The sequence below is a fragment of the Ranitomeya variabilis genome, chromosome 2 (assembly GCF_051348905.1).
Source record: "Ranitomeya variabilis isolate aRanVar5 chromosome 2, aRanVar5.hap1, whole genome shotgun sequence".
Taxonomy (NCBI): Eukaryota; Metazoa; Chordata; class Amphibia; order Anura; family Dendrobatidae; genus Ranitomeya; species Ranitomeya variabilis.
This window is the reverse complement of record NC_135233.1, coordinates 95,450,153-95,461,917: the sequence shown is the minus strand read 5'-3', so window position 1 is coordinate 95,461,917 and position 11,765 is coordinate 95,450,153. Positions and strand designations below refer to the sequence as shown.

At 38.2% G+C, this 11,765-nt stretch overlaps 1 long non-coding RNA gene across 1 annotated transcript; it reads left to right on the top strand.

The window, feature by feature from the left end:
* The first annotated feature begins 3,113 nt into the window (after nt 1-3,113).
* Nucleotides 3,114-10,654, top strand: LOC143804543 (uncharacterized). Its single transcript, XR_013221049.1, has 4 exons — nt 3,114-3,157; nt 4,893-5,007; nt 8,697-8,792; nt 10,539-10,654. It is a non-coding gene; the product is annotated as an uncharacterized LOC143804543 (long non-coding RNA).
* Nucleotides 10,655-11,765: the final 1,111 nt, after the last annotated feature.

Below are 11,765 nucleotides of genomic sequence, written 5' to 3'. Positions count from 1 at the left end.
GGGGGCTGGGTCAAAAGCCTCCGGGGGCCTGATGCGGCCCGCGGGCCGTAGTTTGGGGACCCCTGATGATGATGATTCCAATAGGGCAGGAACTTCCACATATAATAGTAAGTTATCATTTCTATATACCATCCGGGGTTATTGTAGAAGGAACACTGAATTTTCTGTACTGTCACAGATCAGTTTCCAAATATAATAATTAAAGGCAAATTAAAGAAGGGTTTGTGCATTTTTAAATTAAAGATACATTAAAGGGGTAATCTTATTTAAGACAAGCTTTATTGGTGCGGGTCCAATGTCTGGGACACTTCCATATTGGGGGAATAATATTTCTTTTCAGACTTTGGTCAGGAACATTATTCGTACATTCACTGTAAAGTCGGACAGAAATGTGATTAGAGGTTCTGTTCTCATGGTGCCCGTGCACAGTGCGGGTTACTGTAGATGAATGTGGTCTGTCTCCTAATCTACATATAGGGGAACACTGAATATTATATTAGGATATATTTTTTTGATGTTCCTCAGTTGATATAATGTAAACCAGCTCTTCAGATGTGTTGCAGCCGCTCTACCTGGTATGGAAAGCTCACAGGACAAGAGTAAAGAAGACCTGATTGTCAGACTGGATAATCCTCAGGAAGCTCCTGTCAGCGAAGGCTGCTGCTCCTGTTATCTCCCGGTTCCTCCGCGTCCCGTGTCCTCCATCTTCAGACATGTCGGTACTTCTGTTAGGTTGAACGTTGTCAGACGTGTCACTACTCCTGTTAGATTGAACGATTAATAAAATGTTCATTCGAGTTGCCTAGAAAATATTGGGGAACAGAAACCTGCAGTTCCAGCAAAGGTAATCAGTTTTTGACAACTATGAGAGACAATTACCTTTCACAATTGGTTCAGGACCCAACAAGAAGGGGGGCACTGCTAGACCTAATATTAACCAACAGGCCAGACCGCATATAAAATATAAGGGTTGGGGGTCACTTGGGGAATAGTGATCACAAAATAATAAGTTTTCATGTCTCCTTTAATAAGATGTGTAGTAGAGGGGTGACAAGGACGCTAAACTTCAGGAGGGCAAATTTCCAACAGATGAGAGAGGATCTTGGTGCAATTAACTGGGACGATATCCTGAGACATGAAAATACACAAAGAAAATGGGAGACGTTTATTAGCATCCTGGATAGGACCTGTGCACAGTATATACCGTATGGGAATAAACATACTAGAAATAGGAGGAAACCAATATGGCTAAATAGAGCTGTAAGGGGCGCAATAAGTGACAAAAAGAAAGCATTTAGAGAATTAAAGGAAGTAGGTAGTGATGAGGCATTAAATAAATACAAAAAATTAAATAAATTCTGTAAAAAGCAAATCAAGGCAGCAAAGATTGAGACAGAGAGACTCCTTGCCAGAGAGAGTAAAAATAATCTCAAAATATTCTTTAACTACATAAATAGTAAGAAACTAAAAAATGATAGTGTTGGCCCCCTTAAAAATAGTCTGGGTGAAATGGTGGATGAGGATGAGGAAAAAGCCAATATGCTAAATGACTTTTTTTCATCAGTATTTACAAAAGAAAATCCCATGGCAGACAATATGATCAGTGATAACAAAAATGCCCCATTAAGTGTCACCTGCTTAATCCAGCAGGAAGTGCAGCGGCGTCTAAAAATCACTAAAATTGACAAATCTCCGGGCCCGGATGGGATACACCCTCGAGTACTGCAGGAATTAAGTACAGTCATTGATAGACCATTATTTTTAATCTTTAAAGACTCCATAATAACAGGGTCTGTATCACAGGACTGGCGTATAGCAAATGTGGTGCCAATATTCAAAAAGGGGACAAAAACTGAGCTCGGAAATTATAGGCCAGTAAGCTTAACATCTACTGTGGGTAAAATCCTGGAGGGCATTCTAAGGGATGCTATACTGGAGTATCTGAAGAGGAATAACCTCATGACCCAGTATCAGCACGGGTTTACTAGGGACCGTTCATGTCAGACTAATTTGATCAGCTTCTATGAAGAGGTAAGTTCCGGACTGGACCAAGGGAACCCAGTGGATGTAGTGTATATGGACTTTTCAAAAGCTTTTGATACGGTGCCACACAAAAGGTTGATACATAAAATGAGAATAATGGGGATAGGGGAAAATATGTGTAAGTGGATTGAGAGCTGGCTCAGGGATAGGAAACAAAGGGTGGTTATTAATGGAGCACACTCGGACTGGGTTGCGGTTAGCAGTGGGGTACCACGGGGGTAAGTATTGGGCCCTCTTCTTTTTAACATATTTATTAATGACCTTGTAGGGGGCATTATGAGTAGAATTTCAATATTTGCAGATGACACTAAACTCTGCAGGGTAATCAATACAGGGGAGGACAATTTTATATTACAGGATGATTTATGTAAACTAGAAGCTTGGGCTGATAAATGGCAAATGAGCTTTAATGGGGATAAATGTAAGGTCATGCACTTGGGTAGAAGTAATAAGATGTAAAACTGTGCTTAATTCTAATACTCTGGGTAAAACCGTCAATGAAAAAGACCTGGGTGTATGGGTGGATGACAAACTCATATTCAGTGGCCAGTGTCAGGCAGCTGCTACAAAGGCAAATAAAATAATGGGATGCATTAAAAGAGGCATAGATGCTCATGAGGAGAACATAATTTTACCTCTATACAAGTCACTAGTTCGACCACACTTAGAATACTGTGCACAGTTCTGGTCTCTGGTGTATAAGAAAGACATAGCTGAACTAGAGCGGGTACAGAGAAGAGCGACCAAGGTTATTAGAGGACTGGGGGGTCTGCAATACCAAGATAGGTTATTACACTTGGGGCTATTTAGTTTGGAAAAACGAAGACTAAGGGGTGATCTTATTTTAATGTATAAATATATGAGGGGACAATACAAAGACCTTTCTAATGATCTTTTTAATCGTAGACCTGAGACAGGGACAAGGGGGCATCCTCTACGTCTGGAGGAAAGAAGGTTTAAGCATAATAACAGACGCGGATTCTTTACTGTAAGAGCAGTGAGACTATGGAACTCTCTGCCGTATGATGTTGTAATGAGTGATTCATTACTTAAATTTAACAGAAAGAGCAGCCACAGCCAATATGGAGCCACCCAGAGATAACACCAAGCAGGAGTGAGATATAAAATGCCTTTATTTAATATTAGCAGCAATGTAACATATAATTTACATATAATATATAGAATTTGTGCGCATACATGGGAATAAAATTTATAAAAATCAGAATACTAAGAAAAAAATAGGGGAGTTTATACAGGCTGACCCTTTTATATTGGGATAACAGGTTAATACAACCTCCAAAATTAAAAAATTTTTTTATAAAAACATGCGGGCATGTAGAATTTATTAATTACTACTAATAGTGTAGGAGGTGATGTCGGACCATTTGATAAATAAATATGAAATTAATATACTGTTGAATTCAAATGATATGTACGTGACAATATTAATTAATTTATGTGCAAAAAGTAAGCAGAATAAGGTGCAATGTGCAATACTGTGCCAAAGCCACAGGGTATATACTGACAGTGTCCGCAATGGGTGCACAATATAGTAGAGATACTATAATATTTAATTGTGATATAGTGTACTTGCTCATAAAACACGTGTTAAAAAATGTGCAAGAAATGGCAAAAAATCAAATATAAACCAGTGCAAAACTCATGAATTACACAATTATAGTATCCGCACCAAGTACACAGTTTTGTGGACATAGATAGTAGCAGACTGCTGAAAGCTGCACCATATACCACAGTGCCTATTAAGAAATCTCATGAAACTATCACACCCACAGCCATAATCCGATCCGAGGAGGAATATAATGTTATGATATACCTGTATAAGGGGTCAGCCGAGTCCCATGCAGCACACCCCGACACGCGTTTCGGATCTAATCCTTCGTCAGGGGGTGGCCATTTGAGCGTTATGGGATCCTTTTATGTGGTAACTAACTGAGCGCTACGGTCCGGGCCACGCCGGCGCATGCGCAGTCACACAGTCAGGGACTTCCGCCGCCCGCGCCACGCAGCCGGACGTACGGGGGCAGAGTACCCGACGTCTCCAAGCAACAAGGACGCGACACGGCAAAGTCCCATCATGGAGACCAGGCATGCGCACGACCAGGTCCCGAGTCTCAGGTGTTATATTAGGAGTACGTCAAACAGAGTAAGGGGTGCACTTATTGTCCAAGTGGCCGAAATGCCCGCTCTGTAATTACTATATATACAAAGTAAGGGGTACACTTAGTGTCCAAGTGGCCAAAATGGCCACTCTGTAATTACTATATATAGAGAGGGGAACTAAAGGGAATTGGAAAGAGGGTAGTAACATGTAAATAAGATATGCATAACTATCATATATCTCCAAATATTTGCATATATATTTATGAATGTGCATGCATAATTGCACACACAAAAAGAGACAAATGTGTGCAACATAGGTGCACACATATATGGCACACATGTATCTGTCCCATAATATTACAAGGGATCATGAATGCATGTAGTATATGTCACACATGTATCTGTACATGGCACACATCTATCTGTCCCATAATATTACAAGGGATCATAAGCGCATATAGTATATATATCATAGCAGCAAAATATCCATATAAACAAAAAATTTTTCAATTTGACTAATAAGTTTTGTGATATGTACATAAATTCCCTATCCCCTACTATATATAGGATTTACCAAATAATTATTAATTCTAACCCTCCCAAATGCCCTATACGAACCCGAGTTGGATACTAAATTATATAATATAATATGTATATATGTATAGTAACATCTCTCATACTCCACTGTATACACATTTATAATTTATATTGATTTATGTTGATTGTAGCTTATCCGTATGCAGTCCGTATGGAAGAATCTCCATCCTTGCAGTCACACTGGTCCGCTCAAGAAATCCGTCCCAGAAGTGCCGAGGGAGAGATCAAACCAACTATCATAGCAAGGTAAGTAGACACTAAAAAAATATATATAGTAGATAAGTTAATATATGAGTTAAATTAACAATACACACACAGGGATTCCCTATGCAAAGGCCAATGTAATATTAAAGAGATAAAAACATATATTTTTTTAAAAAAATAATATATGTATATATATGCATATATGCGCACACACATGTACACACACACACATGTACAGAGGCGCGCATACCTGCAAACACTGGTGGTTATAAGATCATATAAATACCGAAAAATATTTTAAAAAAATTTAAAATTGTTTAAAAAAATATTTGTAGACCAAATATTACCATATAAGTTTGTTTAGAAGAAAAAGGATATATAATAAAACGAACGAACCACCAACACTCTAAGTTATATAAAATATAAAAAGATAAAATATAAGAAAATATATTATTAAAAAAAATTTTTCTCTTTTTTCAAAAGGACTAATTCTTTAATAATTGTGTATAAAATACCTTATAAAAATGGAACAAAACTCAAGTTTTCATTCAGACCCTTTGGAGAGACCGTATCCAAAGTCCAAATCCACTCAGTTTCTTTTTTAGCAAGAGGTATACCAACTCCACCACCGCGTTCACTCATGGTAATGGTATCAATTCCTATAAACTTTAAGCCAGATGGATCACATTCATGATGTATTCTAAAATGTTTCGGTAGGGTTTTTAGCTCCGATATTTCCTCCGCATTTATCGCTTTTTTTGCGGCTTCTATACCACGTACATGTTCTCTGACCCGTATCTTGAATTGCCTGGTTGTCATCCCCACATATATCAGAGAACATGGACAGACTGCGTAGTAAATAACTGCCTTAGATGTACACGTTATATGGTGTTTAATTTTAAAGGTATGGGTCCCATTTGAGTTTACAAAAGTATCTGTTCTCATTATATTGGGACAGGCCACACATTTACCACATGCTTTACACCCAGGCAACCTTTTACCGTTATCTAGAAAAGAGGGGATTGTTGGTTCAAATTTATAGTGGCTTTGAATCAAATAGTCACTCAAATTTCTTGATCTACGGTACGTTATGTTGGGTGCATCCCCCACGTATTGAGACAGAATTGGATCTGCTCTTAGGATGCCCCATGATTTTAATAGTTGGGATCTCATCATTTCAGTCTGTCCATTGTATTGTGTGATAAATCTCACCTTCTGATTTGTTTTCTGTATTTTATTGCCATAAAGTGCTTGGTGCCGGGTGGTTCTCCTCGCTCTGTTGTATCCCTTTTTTATTGAACGGCGACTATAACCTCTCTCAATGAACCTTTCCTTCAGTAATGCTGATTGTTTCTCGAAGTCCCCATCATCAGAGCATATTCTTCGCAGTCTTAAAAATTGCCCAATCGGGATCGCATTGATCATAGTCTGAGGATGGGAGGAAGTCGCGTGTAACAGGGAGTTGACAGCCGTTGCTTTTCGAAAAATGTCAGTAGATAAACAATCATTATCATCTCTGTACACGCGAACATCCAAAAACTCCATCTCATTGGAATTACATTTGTGTGTTAAATGTAAATTCAGGGAGTTGCTGTTCAGCTGCTCCATAAACTCTTGTAAGGAGTCTACTGAACCCTGCCAAATAAAAAATATATCGTCTATGAACCGCACCCATAATGGGATGCGGTCCACAGATGGCATGAGTCCAGACATAAAGAGGTCCCTCTCCCACAGCCCCAAAAATAAATTAGCGTATGATGGCGCGAAGGACGCACCCATGGCGGTGCCTTGGAGCTGTAGGTAGAGGGACCCCTTAAAAAGGAAAAAAATTTTTGGATAAAGAAAATTCAAGCAGCTGAGCAACAAAATCTCTCATGGTAATAGGCAAAAAAGAGGACTCCAAGAAGTATTTTGTCGCAAGGATACCATCCTGATGGCGAATGTTGGTGTACAAACTCTCCACATCACATGATACAAGGAGAGCTTCCTCACCAACATGCAAGCCATCAATCCTTTTCAGAAAATCATTTGTATCTTTTATGTATGAAGGAAGTTCAGAAACCATGGGTTGGAGTCTAGAATCTATAAATTTGTTGATTTTTTCAAGATAGTTTCCACAGCCTGAAATAATCGGTCTCCCAGGCGGGGTAGTTTGATTTTTATGGACCTTTGGCAGTAAATATAAGGTTGGTATAGCGGGTTCTGGTACATACAGTGCTGTATATAATTCTTTGGTGATTACCTCACAGTCAAGGGCCACCTTAAGAATTTTTCCAAGTTCCATTTGAAATTTAGTCAGTGGGTTGAAGGTCAGTTTCCTGTAGCATATTTTATCCCCTAGCTGGCGAAAGGCCTCATGCTCATATAGTTTTTTAGGCCATATCACAACATTTCCCCCCTTGTCGGCGGGTTTAATTACCACATCCTTTAGATTTTGTAAATTTTTTAAGGCTTTTTTCTCTTTGTTATTAAGGTTATCACCAGATGGAAACTGTGGAATTCTATCAAAGTCTCTACTCACAGTTTTTACAAATACGTCAATTGTTGGATGAGCCGACAAGGGGGGAAATTTCCGTGACTTGGGCCGGATAGAAGGTGGAACCTTACCTCCCACGGGTTCAGTGTGTTCTTGGGCCAATTCGTTGAGTATGCTCAGCGCCTCCTGCTCCGTCTCTGTGGGAAATAATCGTAATGCATCCTCATTATGGAAAAGTTTTTTAAAGATCAACTTCCTAGCGAAGAGATGTAAGTCCTTGATTGCATTAAATTTGTTGAATTGAGCAGTAGGGCAGAACATAAGACCTCTCAACAAGACATCAATTTCAACATCAGATAGTATATAACTGCTCAAGTTAATCACCTTAAGGTTTGAATTTCCAGCAGGATATCCAAAACTACGTTTGGAGGGTGTATATCTTGGTTCTCGTTTCCTCTTTGGTGTTGAGGCAATAGATGTTGCCACAGAAACGGAACAGGAAGCGCCAGAAACATCACTCACGGCTTGATTCGATGATATAGAAACACTTCGATCACGACCTTCATGATTCGGATTTGGATTTGGTCTTCGCCACCGGTACACTTTTCCATTAGCAAAATCTTTTTGATCTCGGACAAGTTTGTTTGTCTGATTTATTCGAATATCTTTGATCCATTCGTCCATACATTTCTCCAGTTGGCCATCCAACGTGTTCATTTGCTCAATCGATAGATAAGATTTGGCTTTGACAAACATCTCGTCCAATACTTTATCAGTTTCAATCAAGTTTTTTCCATTATATTTGACCAAAAGTTCCATAAGTTGTTTTGAGGCTATGTTGCATGTTTCTTCCCAATTTTTGATGAATTCCTCATCATTTACAGGGAAGGATGGTGTAGTTCGTATACGTAGACCTCTGGGGATAAGATTATGTTGAATATAATTTTCTAAAAACGCTTTACTCCACCATAAGCGGGTTCTTTTGTGTGTTAAATTTTTAATACTCTTAAATATTTCATCAAATTTCACACCACCAGTATTTGTAGCTGCTATATCATTATTGGAGAATACTGCATTGATCTGCCCCTGCCAGGATTCCTCTCTGGATTTGAAATCCATAGCTGACTGTGAAAGAAACGTGCCTGTGCAAAACACAGTAATTAGTATTAACGCAACCACAGATACAACAATCACTGTATACTAATTGATTATAAATAATTAAAATTTATTCTTATTGTATTTCTATAATCGCCAGTGATACGTGTTCTGTGGAGAGAAGTGTGGAAACCCACTAACCAGAGAGAGCAGCCACAGCCAATATGGAGCCACCCAGAGATAACACCAAGCAGGAGTGAGATATAAAATGCCTTTATTTAATATTAGCAGCAATGTAACATATAATTTACATATAATATATAGAATTTGTGCGCATACATGGGAATAAAATTTATAAAAATCAGAATACTAAGAAAAAAATAGGGGAGTTTATACAGGCTGACCCTTTTATATTGGGATAACAGGTTAATACAACCTCCAAAATTAAAAAAAATTTTTATAAAAACATGCGGGCATGTAGAATTTATTAATTACTACTAATAGTGTAGGAGGTGATGTCGGACCATTAAAGTGCCATTTGATAAATAAATATGAAATTAATATACTGTTGAATTCAAATGATATGTACGTGACAATATTAATTAATTTATGTGCAAAAAGTAAGCAGAATAAGGTGCAATGTGCAATACTGTGCCAAAGCCACAGGGTATATACTGACAGTGTCCGCAATGGGTGCACAATATAGTAGAGATACTATAATATTTAATTGTGATATAGTGTACTTGCTCATAAAACACGTGTTAAAAAATGTGCAAGAAATGGCAAAAAATCAAATATAAACCAGTGCAAAACTCATGAATTACACAATTATAGTATCCGCACCAAGTACACAGTTTTGTGGACATAGATAGTAGCAGACTGCTGAAAGCTGCACCATATACCACAGTGCCTATTAAGAAATCTCATGAAACTATCACACCCACAGCCATAATCCGATCCGAGGAGGAATATAATGTTATGATATACCTGTATAAGGGGTCAGCCGAGTCCCATGCAGCACACCCCGACGCGCGTTTCGGATCTAATCCTTCGTCAGGGGGTGGCCATTTGAGCGTTATGGGATCCTTTTATGTGGTAACTAACTGAGCGCTACGGTCCGGGCCACGCCGGCGCATGCGCAGTCACACAGTCAGGGACTTCCGCCGCCCGCGCCACGCAGCCGGACGTACGGGGGCAGAGTACCCGACGTCTCCAAGCAACAAGGACGCGACACGGCAAAGTCCCATCATGGAGACCAGGCATGCGCACGACCAGGTCCCGAGTCTCAGGTGTTATATTAGGAGTACGTCAAACAGAGTAAGGGGTGCACTTATTGTCCAAGTGGCCGAAATGCCCGCTCTGTAATTACTATATATACAAAGTAAGGGGTACACTTAGTGTCCAAGTGGCCAAAATGGCCACTCTGTAATTACTATATATAGAGAGGGGAACTAAAGGGAATTGGAAAGAGGGTAGTAACATGTAAATAAGATATGCATAACTATCATATATCTCCAAATATTTGCATATATATTTATGAATGTGCATGCATAATTGCACACACAAAAAGAGACAAATGTGTGCAACATAGGTGCACACATATATGGCACACATGTATCTGTCCCATAATATTACAAGGGATCATGAATGCATGTAGTATATGTCACACATGTATCTGTACATGGCACACATCTATCTGTCCCATAATATTACAAGGGATCATAAGCGCATATAGTATATATATCATAGCAGCAAAATATCCATATAAACAAAAAATTTTTCAATTTGACTAATAAGTTTTGTGATATGTACATAAATTCCCTATCCCCTACTATATATAGGATTTACCAAATAATTATTAATTCTAACCCTCCCAAATGCCCTATACGAACCCGAGTTGGATACTAAATTATATAATATAATATGTATATATGTATAGTAACATCTCTCATACTCCACTGTATACACATTTATAATTTATATTGATTTATGTTGATTGTAGCTTATCCGTATGCAGTCCGTATGGAAGAATCTCCATCCTTGCAGTCACACTGGTCCGCTCAAGAAATCCGTCCCAGAAGTGCCGAGGGAGAGATCAAACCAACTATCATAGCAAGGTAAGTAGACACTAAAAAAATATATATAGTAGATAAGTTAATATATGAGTTAAATTAACAATACACACACAGGGATTCCCTATGCAAAGGCCAATGTAATATTAAAGAGATAAAAACATATATTTTTTTAAAAAAATAATATATGTATATATATGCATATATGCGCACACACATGTACACACACACACATGTACAGAGGCGCGCATACCTGCAAACACTGGTGGTTATAAGATCATATAAATACCGAAAAATATTTTAAAAAAATTTAAAATTGTTTAAAAAAATATTTGTAGACCAAATATTACCATATAAGTTTGTTTAGAAGAAAAAGGATATATAATAAAACGAACGAACCACCAACACTCTAAGTTATATAAAATATAAAAAGATAAAATATAAGAAAATATATCATTAAAAAAAAATTTTCTCTTTTTTCAAAAGGACTAATTCTTTAATAATTGTGTATAAAATACCTTATAAAAATGGAACAAAACTCAAGTTTTCATTCAGACCCTTTGGAGAGACCGTATCCAAAGTCCAAATCCACTCAGTTTCTTTTTTAGCAAGAGGTATACCAACTCCACCACCGCGTTCACTCATGGTAATGGTATCAATTCCTATAAACTTTAAGCCAGATGGATCACATTCATGATGTATTCTAAAATGTTTCGGTAGGGTTTTTAGCTCCGATATTTCCTCCGCATTTATCGCTTTTTTTGCGGCTTCTATACCACGTACATGTTCTCTGACCCGTATCTTGAATTGCCTGGTTGTCATCCCCACATATATCAGAGAACATGGACAGACTGCGTAGTAAATAACTGCCTTAGATGTACACGTTATATGGTGTTTAATTTTAAAGGTATGGGTCCCATTTGAGTTTACAAAAGTATCTGTTCTCATTATATTGGGACAGGCCACACATTTACCACATGCTTTACACCCAGGCAACCTTTTACCGTTATCTAGAAAAGAGGGGATTGTTGGTTCAAATTTATAGTGGCTTTGAATCAAATAGTCACTCAAATTTCTTGATCTACGGTACGTTATGTTGGGTGCATCCCCCACGTATTGAGACAGAATTGGATCTGCTCTTAGGATGCCCCATGATT